Source organism: Amblyomma maculatum, chromosome 5 (assembly GCF_055883805.1).
Source record: "Amblyomma maculatum isolate TAMU_Amacu chromosome 5, ASM5588380v1, whole genome shotgun sequence".
Classification (NCBI taxonomy): Eukaryota; Metazoa; Arthropoda; class Arachnida; order Ixodida; family Ixodidae; genus Amblyomma; species Amblyomma maculatum.
This window is the reverse complement of record NC_139348.1, coordinates 6,241,861-6,254,738: the sequence shown is the minus strand read 5'-3', so window position 1 is coordinate 6,254,738 and position 12,878 is coordinate 6,241,861. Positions and strand designations below refer to the sequence as shown.

The window sequence follows — 12,878 nt, the reverse complement described above, 5'->3', positions numbered from 1 at the left end:
CGCGGTTTCAGCAGCCGAGCGGTTGTTGTACGGTCACAATTGTATAGGTCACGCGCGGGATTAAAAAAAAAAAAAAAAGCTTCAACCGCAGACTCACTTATTAGCTCCTCATTTTGCGCTTTCAATAGAGCCACTTGTTCTGCGCTCCATGCCAGTTTTCTCTTAGCTCTTCTCAGAGCGCGAGAAAGGTTGCAGCATTTATTTGGCTAGTTGCATGCTTTTTCCTTCTTTCTGCGCATCTTGTGTAAGCCTCCGCTGGTATTTGCATTAAGCGCAGCTAACCCCTTCAGAGTTGACGGTCAAGCGACACTTTTTCTGCAAAATATATTCCCATGAATGATATGTGCTTCCTGAATCAGCTGGTTGCAGGCCACATTCGGAACAAAGACCCTCCAGTGCACTCTACCTATATAGCTCTATCTTCAGCTTTAGATATTGTTGTATTGTACGCGCTTGTTTTCTTTTTTCTTTTCCGAGAATATACACTATTGTGTCCACAGAACTGCGTTCAGGCTTCCAAAAGTTATCACTTTTTCTATGTACAAAGTGACAAAGTTCCTTTTCTTTTTTTTTTTCTTTTTTTTTTTTTTTTTTTTTTTTTAGGCCCGATAACGCGCGTAGGCTACAGATCCAGCAGGTGCTTCGGTTAATTTGGTCCAAGTTGCAGGTATGTAAATTGAGTCAAACGGATCCCGAGGCTCAAAGCTGCACGTCTGCTGCTGCGGGCATGAGTTCTCGCTCGGCTCTTCTGCTGCCAGCTCCTTGGAAGCATTGTCAAACATCCTTGACGGTGCGTGCATGGCTGTCGTCTGCACCACTGGCATATTACGGCACTGCGTTTTTGTCGTTTAGCGGCCGGTTGGTCACAGAGGTTCCAACTTTCTTTTCGATGTCTTCTTAGGCAGAAGATGGTTCGGATAATGGTCGAATAGCGTTGGCACGGTTTCGGGCTTAATTCGTGGTCTATCTCTAGCGAGCTCGTTGACGATGCCGTTTACTGTCACTTTGAACGTTCTCTCGATGTAGCTCTCCTCAAAATATTTTTCGCAGACAACACACGTTGAAGTCAACTTGCGGTCCTGTCTTTTAATCAGCCGCTTCCACTACGCAAGCTGCGCAGGGTCCGATGGCACACCGAACATAGAAACCTAGTCCTGAGCGGTAGCCACTCCGACAGAGCGACACGAAACATGTCTTTTCCCTGCCCTGATGCTTTATTTTTAGCATCATTAGTCGTTGCAAATTTAATTATCTCATATGAATGCAAGAAACAGAACGACTAAAACAAAAGAACAGCGTAGACGCGTCCAAGGCGCTCGAACCCACTGATGGCTCGGCCAGCGCAGCTGCGGCACATCAAGGGCGCGCCGGCGGCCGACGGCGTCGACGGCACCTTTACGGTGAGCAGCGCCCCTGGCGGCCAAAGTTGGAAGGCATCGCCGGCGCGGACACCTCCTCCCATTGAGAGAGCCCTCCGCACGGCACACTAGCCAGTATATTCTAGGCACTATACCCAAAGGAAGGCTGGCGCGCTTTTCAGACAACGAGCATTTGCGCTTGGCGAGCCTTAGGCACCCTAGGTTGTCTTTCATGCGTCGGTCTGCTGCAGTTTGCGGGCCATCATCCCGGTAGATGCAAACTCGGTGAAATGCGGATTCAGTTCGTGGATTATAGCCTTAAATTCAAGGGCGCAGCCCTCGGTGCAATCCTACTGACTGCGGTGAGTCGTACATACATGCCCGCGAACTCTAAGTAAAGTATTTGTCGTCTTTCTGCCATCGCCTTCCTTGCAGCTTCTTTAACGAGATTTTGCACGGCAGCGCAAGCATGCGTTATCCTCAATTATTGACGTGGCGCTATCGCGCGACAGTCTCCGGGCGAAGGCGTAAGAAGACGAGACTGCGTAATGGCGTCCACGATCTCCTTTCATTGCACTTGGAACAACTTCCAGTCCTGAGTATTGGGACATATGAGGCGACTAAAAGATAACGTAAAACTATTTCTGAGTTCGCTTATATTTGTTTGGGCAGTATAAGGCATTTTTGCGTGCGCCAGCGTGAACGCGTTGGTTTATAATCGGGGTTTTATTGCCTTCCTCGCAGCTTCAACCGATGGAGCGGCTCGGCCCATAGAAAATGTCTGGCTTCTTTCGGAAAACTGTTGGAAGGTAAGTGGCACTCATCTGTACAGACCATACGTGGTAGTGCTGCAATACATGAGTAATATCTGCGCACTGCTAAAAGGGGGGTTGCTGGCCAGCTGAGAGATAGCTTAAACGTAAGTAGGCCCTGTGCGGACTGAGCCTCGAAGTGCAACAAGCCTACTGCACAGCATGAAATGGCTACAAAAGTATGGTTATATACATGACCGAATTCATGTGCTTATTTTCTCAGACCTTCCACTGTCAAGTACTCTCACTTATTTCGGTGTATGCAGCAATGAGGGTGACTTCATTACTCCTCAGCTAGCATAGGTTCATGCCTGTGACAATATCTGTCCTTTTACTGCCGAAATAACTGCATTGGTGGAACTCACTGAGCTTGTTTATATAGATTTAACACTTTGGATGCATGTTGCTACTGCAGAGTTCCCTAATATATATATCTTTTGCCTGCTCCAACATAAATAGTTGGCATTGCTTGGCTTCAAGCTGCTGCCAAGGCCATTGACAGCTTATTTGAAAAGAGAGCAATAATTAATCTGAGCTGGCATGTTTTGTGGGAGAGTGAGGCACCATTGAGAGTACCTCGTAATCCTGTCAAAGAGCTTGGCAGTTGCTGCTATAAGCACTCTCCATTGCAGTTCCATGCAAGCCGCAGCATATTGGGCACTTACTGCACAAGTGATTTAACTTAGGTTCTCTTTGTTGCTATTTCAGTGCTTTGTAAGTGTGCTAAATATTTGTATTTGTGCTAGCATTGACAGCCAGTCTCATTACTACCTTTTTCCTTCTGCAGCAGGCACTCTCACTTGCTTTACTCGAACCAAATTCTATTGTGAGTGAGTTTGCTGAATTTATGCAAAGTAAATGTAATTGCAGTATTGCTCTCATTTATTTACATCTGCAGAGGCAACGAATTCTTGGTGGCGACGAACGAGTTCCCTCCGCCAGTTCGATTACACCGCCACCTCAGTAGTGCAGTGAGCTGCGACTGGCGTGACCAAATGGATACTCTCACTGCTTCCACAGGTTTAGAGCGTGCTCCCAGTTAAGTTTAAAACACCTTGCTTGCAATGTATTTAATCTTGTGTAATATTGTCACCCTTGAATTTGCTGATATGCTATTATTTGAAAATCATTCTGGGTGGTTTGGAACACATGATTTGCAGTGGGGGGAGGTGGGAAGCACAAATGTGTGACTGCAATTTTTTGCCAGTCTAGCTTCTAGCCTTGCGAATTAAAGTAACAGATTAATACCTGAACAGGCCTGACATTTATTGGAGAGTTTGTCATATAGAAGGAAACTTGATCCCTTGTGGAGGTAACACAGCTGTGGTTCTCCGAGAAAATGTTATCCGTGTGTGATGGTGTCTAAAACATGGCATTGTCTTAGGTAACATGGCATGGAATCGGCCACTTCTTGTACTCTCTTGACAGCATCTATTGTACTATGTGCTAGGTGATATGCCTTCAGGAATAAGAGTAGATGGAGAATACCTCAGTAATCTGCAATTTGCTGATGACGTTGCCCTGAAGCAGTCAGGATGACGGGCAGTAATGTGAGCAGGTTGTACGTCATGCTGGTCATGGAGGAAGTAAAAAAGCCTTAGAAGCAATGCAAAGGGGGAAATCGGCTGGTATGGATAGGCAACTGCAGATCTTTGAAGAGTGGTAGGGAGATTGTGCTAGAAAAACTGCTTGCTTTTTATTTATTTATTTTATTTCAAGATACTGCAGACCAGTATTCCGGTCCTAGCAGGAGTGGCATACATATATACAGCGCACAAGAAACACAATAAATCATACGAAGCACCGACAAAACTAACAAACAGAGGCAATGTAATGACATGAAATGAGTTGTTTAACAGCCGGAGAGAAAAATAAAAAAAAAAGGGAAAACATGAAAAACCTTTGTGCGACATCAAAGTAACAATACATGTCCTAAAAAACTCCGACCCTACTGTCAACCAAACAGATGTTGCTGTAGAGCCTGGTCAAAGTCTGGAGACTGAATTAAGCTTTCTGGGAGAGTGTTCCATTCAGAAATTGTCCTTGGATAAAAACTATGCATAAAGGATTTAGATTTTGCATAAATTGGCTGCAGTGAGTGACTGTGGTGATGACGTGTCCGCCTAGTGTTGGGAACTTTCACACACGGTGGAGGACTGAGGTTTATTTGGTTGTTTAAAATTTTATACAAAAAGAGTAAAAGAGTCATTTTCCTGCGAGTTTCTAGGAGCGGAATGTTGTTGGCGGTCATGAGGTTAGTAGGAGAGTCCGTTCTTTGATATTTATTAAAAATGAACCTCACCGCTTTTCTCTGTATTTGTTCAATTCGATAAATGTCTTTTTTAGTGTGAGGGTCCCAGATGATCGAAGCATACTCAAGTTTAGACCTGACGTATGTGGTGTAAGCCAGTAGTTTAAGATTGGATGGAGCATCTTTGAGTTTACGTCTGATAAAACAAAGCTTCTTAAAAGCTGATGAACAAATATTTGAAATGGGAGCACTCCAGGAGAGATTATTGGTAATAGTAATGCCAAGATATTTATAACTAGAAACTTCGGAAATGAGACAGTTGTGTAAGCGATACTGAAATGAACTGAAATTCTTTTTACGAGTTACTCTAAGAAGCACCGTTTTTTGCATGTTAAGTTCCATACACCAGTCTTTACACCTGTGTGTAGTGCCTCACGACCTCAAGCGTATTAAAATCTTGGAAGGATTCCAGCAGTACCATAATCTGTAAGAAATGGGCTGTCAAGCACTTGCAAACTTAAACTGATCGGGTTACTGTCCATTGCCTACAAGATAATAGAATTGGGAAAATCTTGGACTTTCTATCAGCTGAAAGAGCAGCTGGCTTTCGTAAGGGCTGCCATGTTTTTTAATGTGTCTGCCCTGCCGCTGTTGTGTGCTGGATTGTAGCCTACATCCACATCGGATAGGAGGCTGTGCAAACAAACTGCTATTTACAGAAGGGACATAATTTGAACTGCCCATATCATACAATGCAGCAGCAGTAGTGGAGCACACAAGAAGTGACTTATTGTAGAATGGTTGCTTTATTGCGGTAGCGTAAAAGGCGTCACCCTTGAGAAAAATCACAACCATGCCTTTGGCAGGTGACATGGCCATGCACTGATTGGTTGTCTGGTTCTGCGATGTCATGAGGCCACATGATATGGCCGAACTGGCTGGAGCTCATATTGTGGAAAAGCGCAAAAGAGACAAAGAATCGAGAAAAGAGAGGACAATGCTATCTGGAGCTGCTAACTCAGGCAGCTCCTTTGAGGTGAGAGGGTGAGGTGGAATAGAACCCTCAGAGACCCTTGGATCCAGTATCAGACGTGCTACTCCACATTCATACAGCTTGGTTAAAACAGAGCTTTATACTCATGTTGGGTGGTCTTAGGCACAATGTGGTAGATTATGGTTGTATGCTGATGATTATGTGTGAGATAATACCAGCACAAATTAAGGGATTAGGGCTTATACCTTTCAGGACCGCTTTAAGCCAATCGTTCATATATGAATGATGGTTCTCACACACTGGCAGACGTCAATTTTCGTGTTTGGAACATGTAGCCCCATTTAGGCAGATAGTATGAAAAAAGTAATTATAGTAACTAGTTCACAGGAATGGAAAGGCACAGAATCTGTCACTTGTTTCTGTGGGCACCTGAACTGTGTCGTAAGGGAAGGGAGGAGGGAGTCAAAGTGGAAAGACAGAAATGGGTGCTGTAGTGGAGGTCTGTGGAGTAATTTTGACCACCTAGGGATCTTTAACGCGCGCTGACATCACATAGCACATGGGTGCCACTTCGTTTGCATTAAAAGCAGCCGCCAGCGTTCGGGTTCGGACATGGGTACTCCGGCACAGTAATCTAGCATCTTAACCACTGCACTACCGCAGTGAGGCTATTGTGACAACCATAGTTTCTGTTTGTGTGCAGCTTATTTTTTTATTTTCTTTTTTGTTCTTTCTGGCACAGTGTGACATTTAAAAAAATATTCGAAATAAAGAGGTCTTTGGCTCCATTCACACGATTCTGCTGCTTCTACTATAGTTTTCTTTTTATGAGAGCAGTAGCGAAGTCTCTTGAAGACAATTTTACTAGCTCTCAGTTCAGCTCAGATGATGAATCAGTCAAATGCCAGCCTCGAACTTCAGCTAGTGGCCAAGAAAAGCTTAGTTTCAATCTCTGATCACTCTTGGTTAGTTACACGTGCTCATTTTGTGTTCCCACTGTTCTGTTTCCGTTCGCTGGGTTTCAGCAGCAATGAAAGCTTGGTACACTTGATATGGCTTCTCCAGAACTTCAAGTGTGGAACTTTTCAAGCAAATCGAGTGGAGTTTGAACACCGAGCTCCTATTGCAGATTTTCAAATTTGATGGCAAACTCTCCCACCTTGTGGAAAACATATCACCAAATAATCCAGTCATAAATCGTGAAAGGTTTGGAAATGCCAATGCTATAAACTGTAAAATGAGTAGAGGAAGGCAGAGCTTAAAAATGGGTGTTTTCAGCAACTTAGCGATATTTCGGAGAGAACAGCACACCTTCAAAATGAACTTCAGAGCGTAAATTATTATTTCCTTGGCGGTTGGGCTTCGCTGCGTTTTTTTAGTGTGATTTGGAGAATAGGTACATGACACTCTCAACAACTGCTGCAGGAAATCAAGAATGACCACTGTTTCCGAACAGCACTATGAAAAAGAAGAAATCTGCCGATAGGTGCACCATATCTTTACTAGTAATAAAAGAGGCAGTGTAGCATATTTTTAGTATCCTGAATTATTTTTCTTGCTGTCTTATTTTGATATTCATGCCCCCTTTTCTTTCACTTCTTGGATTTTTTCTGCAAATTTTGGAGAAAAGTTTTTATGTTATGTATAAAGCCAAAACAAAAACATGGGCATTTATTTAATTGAGGATCAAAATACCTGCATTTTAGTATTATCTAATAGCAAGATTGTGTAAATATTTTATTTAATAAACAAATTACATGGTGCTGAAGGAGTTGAGGCAAAAAAAAAAAAGACTTCTTCATTTTGAAGCTGTAGTTTAAGAAATGAGCATTTTTCTGCCTTTTGTATATCCTCAAGATTTTATTACAATTTCTTGTTTTTATATTCATGTTTGACAATACTTTGTGAATATTTTACCCAGTGCTGAGAATTTATCTTATGTATTATGCTTATATTCACAATATTCACGTGTTTAGAGGGCATTTAAATAGCTGTATTTTAATTGGCTCATGTGCATCATGTACAGAAAGTGTGATCAGAAATTGTCATCAAAAAACGTCCTTCATACTGGAACTTGCGTGTGAAGAGCTCTGGCAGGTGCGTGCTCTGTTGCCGCGTTGCAGAGAGGAGGAAAGGAGGCATCCTGGCTGTGCAAACCGCCGTGGAGAGGTGACAAAGAGGCTAATGGCAACCCCATGCATACTCGGGCCACTTATACACAGGACCTCGGAGGATGGGCGTGTGGTATTCGATCTGTCATTTGACGTGTGTAACTAGAAGGCTGCATTCCCTGCACCGTACCTATTAGTCACATATTCTAATTCTGGTGCCGGGTTGTGTTCGCCTTAGCGATCTTAGAGCTCTTACGCACTTCCTACATTTTTTTTTTTTTGTAGGTTGCAGCAAAGTTCTTTAAACTCTTCATTTATAAAATAGCAAGGTGCATGTATGCGATCAAGGATCTTTGAGGGAAGCTGCAGACGGGAGCTGTTGACGCTACCATGCTATACTCTTAAAACAGATCTCAAGTGTCTCCTAAATTTTTATAACAAAACGAACATCCGCACAGTGTTTGCTGGAGATGCTTACAACCCTGCTGTCCTGTCCGAAGACAGGGGTACATGCATTACTGCCCGCCATATGCAAGGCCAGCCACAATTAAGCATTCGTTACCAGAGTAACATGATTGCCTGGCTTTTTTGTGTGTTCACTTCCTTAGCATACTGTAGCATAGTCATAGTAGTGTGCACCTTTCCAATAAGTGGTCACAGGGTGACACCATATTACCTGCTGGACTGCTTTGTGCATTTGGTGCAAGCACAGTGGAAGCAGAGCCGGTTTGCAGCAGTCCAGAGAGGAGGAGCGAACAATATGGTGGCACCGAGTAACTTATTAGAAAGGTGTATATAGATTGCTTGTTCCTGCAAGATGCGAGTTAAACTGCTCTCATACGAACAGTTTCGATCCTCATTGAACTGGATCTACATTCAACTCATTGTAGATCGAGGTTGTCACACGGCAACTGTCAAGTGCAGTTGAGCTCGAGCCTGCTTGACTCAAGGTTGCTTCCTCAATTGCTCTCGAGATTTCAAGCACACTCAAAAGCGGTCATTGACAACCTCGTCATCAACGAGCTCTAAAACTTGAAAACGAATAAATGCAATAGAACTGCACATAATAACACATAAATATATTAAAAGGCATGATAGAACATTCGTAGAACGGCTAATTTTATAATATTGACACTGTAGTCCACTGCCAGTGGAAGCTAAGGTGGCGTTCTCTTCGACTACGTCAGCGTGGAAACTGTGGAGCGGAAGAGAAACTGCACTGTAGCACTTCACCGCTGGGAAGATAGGTTAGGTGACCTGAGGCGCCAAAAGCGGAATGCTGCTGTGCACACTGAAATCGTGCTATCATTACCCCAATCTTAAATTTCTTTTTGAGACTCATTGCGACTGACAGCAGACGACGAACCACGTAAGAAATTTCTCAATGCTCACTGAAAACGCCCGTGTAGCACCGGATGCTTCAATCCTTCTTGAAAGCCTGAATGCAGATTGAGTTCAATGAGGATCGGAAGTGTTTGTGTGACAGAGGGATTAGTGTAGTGCAGCTAAAGCTTTGTGTTAGCTGGTGTGCACAAGTTGGGTGGCCAAGCTATGTTAAATGGTATTACAATGCATATTTAGAAAACAAAACAGGGCACCCCAAACGGTTTATTCAACTTCTCAGATTATTTGGCATTACACACATTGTCTTGAAAGCAGTCCACAATATGGCCAGCACAACTTATGTCCTTGTTTATTTCAGATTGTTCATTTAAGAGAGCTTACATATTCAAGGGCTACTGACCAGGCTGACATTTTAACCAAGCCCGATAAGGCGTTGGACATGGTCTCTGCGAAATACTGCAGCGATGCACACACTGGAAAGCAACAAAATGCAAACCAAAGCTCTCATGGTCCTTTTCAGACAGCCAAACCTCCTCATCCTTTGCGCTTGCCATCGAACTTTGTCGATGAGGTACCAACAGATACTGCATCCATTGGTTTCTCTCTGACTGATGGGCGAGGGATGGCACTTGGTCTGCTGATGTCACACACTTTTTTGTCTTGCATTTCGTTTTCACTCATGCATACTCTCACACAAGAAAGAAGGCTTTTAGTTTCTTGCCCTTGTCTATGCATGCTTCAGAGTGTTCTGTGCACTGTGCTATTCATACACCAACGGCTGGACTCAAGTGGCAGCGGCGCGCACTTTCATACAGCCTGCGCATTCGCCGCAGATATAATGGCAGCTCTTCTAGGCAAGCAGTGCTCTCTTCCCCGTGAAGTGTGTGCAGGATTTACCCAACCCTGGTCACTCGCTTCTGTGGCGGCGCCCGGTGCGCACCTGCGTTCGCGCCTTCAAGCGTTCAAGTGTTCAGTTTACGGAGTGAGCGAAATACTTAGAGAAATTATGTAGTCTCAATTTTGTGTGCGCAAAAGCGGTGCAGTGTAGGCTTAGGCATCAGTACTATTTAGCACATTTTGATCGTAGTAATACTTTGTCTTATTTCTTACAGTGCGCAACATGTGCTAATTACCATCTGAATACAACAGTGATTTGGGTTATCAGTCTGCAGTAAGGCAAGTAGCAGCATACTATTGTAGGTCAGTCCCATTATGCTGCACAAAAGCTGATTTTTTTCTTCCTCCTGTAACTTTGTTTCCTTCATGATATGAGGGGAACTGTCAAAAATGCATTGACATGGCTACAGAAGCACGGAATTTATCACATGAACATTTTTGGCCTCTCGGGCCTGTTCTGCCAGGCCTTTTAAAATTAGTGGCCGAGCAAGGAGGAGTACCTGTTTTGCCTACATGCATTATTTCAAATGATATGCCAGTGTGACGGCATCTTTTCGCTTTTGGGCACATTTCTGTCTGCTTCTGCACATGCACCAAAATTTCGGGCGCCTTCACGTGTCTGCAAGTCAGGCTGGTCGTTGACCTGTTTTAAGTTGTTAGTGCAAATTAAAAAAAAAGGGTAACCTGCTCTTATTGCACTTTTTGTGCACTTTGAACAGCGCATTCACTGTAACTGCTTTTCCTGTTCTGAGGCGTGCGCAACATCACCTCGAAATAACAGGAGACATTCATCACCATCCTCATATAAGGATAGTAGGAAAGCCTTCCGACCCTTGTCTTTGCCTGCCACCTATGTTGCTAAACTCTGCGGCTAGTTTGTAACGAAGCTAACTTCATGACAATAGTTAAGCATCTCGGCCGCAGTGTGCTTTTGGTATTTCCTTCGGTCCGGACCCATACGTATGTTTTCTGCCACACATTTGAACTTTATTTCCCCTGAACGACGTGCCCACGCCTGCAAGTTTGAAAAACTTGCGGTGTTTCCTTTCATCAATTTCCGAGTGATAGAGAACTCTGTTCCAATAATTTAGCTATATTTTATGCGAGTTTTTCCCTGGTTTTGGCTCTTCGACAAGATGCTGATACACAGCCAGAGCCTGTAAGGATGGCTCATGGCCGGCACACCTATCATCTATACCTCTCAGTACAGCGGCAAAAATCACTGCAGGTCGCTCTGAACGCTCAAGTTTATGACATCTCGTTGGCAAGAATCACAACCGGGTGAAAGTGCAGGCTTGCAGCCGCAGGCTTGGCCAGCCTCCGCTTTTTTTTTTTTCCAGCTTGTTGCACACCAAATGACGGCATCACTGAGTAGACGCGTCAATGCCACACAGTGCCACGATTTCGCAGCTGTAGTAGACAGGAAGCACCCTCCATGCGTAGGTCGTAAAGAGCGCACCGTCGCCACTCGAATCCAGCCATGGTACACCATGCATAACCATGAATACAGAAAACACAGAACATCCATACATGCACGGGCTTGGTTTCCTAAGAAAGGCCAGAGGCCTCGCACCTATGCTTCGGCCACCCATTGAGCTCAGCCTCTCCCCCTCCTCCTCCTTATTGGCATTGTAGCTGGATGAGCCAAAGCTCACTTCTCAACCTTCAAACTAAGGTCACAGGTGGTGCTTGGGTAGCAGAAAGCAAGAAAAAAAAAAAAAAAGCTGCGGCGGTAGCTTTTTGATGGAAGGCAAAAAGCAAGGCACCAGTGTTTGTGCAATGTCAGTGCACCTTAAAGAAAGAACTCCATGTGGTCGGAATTGTCGGGGACCTTCACTATGGCGTCTCTCATACCTGAGTCGTTTTTGGACGTTAAACCCCACAAACCAACCAGCAAGAAAAAAAAAAGAATGCCTGTAAAAGTCGGGGCCATAATGACTGCATTTGATGCGTTCTCGTAGCTGTTTTTACCCAGCACAGGGCAGCGTTTTCATTTTGTTGACCGAACCAACATGGCGGGCATAGTTTCTCAAAGCACTAAGAGATGGCGCTCCGCATTTCGCGTATTTAGGGAGCCTACATGTACAGCCCTACGCGTATTGTCTCCTGTGGAGCCTAGTCAACCAGGGAGGAGGGAGAGACTCTTTCATGATGGAAGGGAAGGAGAGAAACATACCAGTTTTGATGGTTGTAGCTCTGTTATTAACGAGTCTGCTGCAAAAGTATTTTTGGCCATTGCGCATTCTGAAGGCGCTGCCTCATAGACAGCAGGTTTGAACACATTTTCGAATTTAGGGTGGTTCATAAACAAGTTCAGTTTATGGAATCGCACCTGAAAACGAAAGGAATGATTGAAGCAGGAGAAATGATAGCACCTTAAAATAGAAACAAAAGGTGGATGGGTTTTAAGATGCTTTGCAGCTGTTTTCCACTTGCCCAAAGGCAGTGCATAGTTTTGGCCGGTGTGCAATGAGCAGTTGGGCGCATGGTTTTGCTGATGGCATGGCAGCTGCGTGCTGGTTGGTGACATTTTATACACAAGGTCTTGTAGACTTTGCGTCTAGTTGGAAAAAAAGAGGATTGTAGCAAATGAGCATTTATGCTGAAATAATTTTGTGAGCAGCTTCAATTAGCAGCCTTTTTTGAAAAATGGCTGCTTTCCATGAAAACATGGTATTAGATTTTTGCTTTTCTAGATGGGGTTTTAAATTTTGTTTTGATGGTTTCTTGCAATCTTTTGCTTGTTCTTCACGACAGATGTATTTACTTCATAGCTTGCAATAAAATGCTTCCATTGCAAATAAGCATTCCTTGTGTGTCGTGCTCTTTGGTTTCATTATTTTGAACTGTAGTAGCCATGACAATCGGAAAACATTTGGGAGAACAGCATTGCATCATGTCTACATTATATTCCTGTAGAAAAAGAGAACGGACATTGCAGTTGATGTCGATGAGACTGAAATCGACATTTGTTTCAGCTAAACTGTTTCCTCGATTTCGAATCTGGTTTGGGCTATTGCACGTCTAAGGCCCCAGCCAAATATTGCCCACTGCCTCAATAACAGCACATGCTCAAGGACCTAAAGAAACTACAAGATGAACGTTTATTTT

General features: G+C 43.9%; 1 long non-coding RNA gene across 2 annotated transcripts; it reads left to right on the top strand.

Annotated features, from left to right (window-relative positions):
* The first annotated feature begins 913 nt into the window (after nt 1–913).
* LOC146187699 (uncharacterized) lies at nt 914–12,592 on the top strand. Of its 2 annotated transcripts, none has more exons than XR_014707401.1 (4): nt 914–1,720; nt 2,103–2,167; nt 3,069–3,208; nt 9,229–12,592. It is a non-coding gene; the product is annotated as an uncharacterized LOC146187699 (long non-coding RNA). The 2 variants fall into 2 exon arrangements; XR_014707402.1 differs by having other exon boundaries at nt 914–1,990.
* Nucleotides 12,593–12,878: the final 286 nt, after the last annotated feature.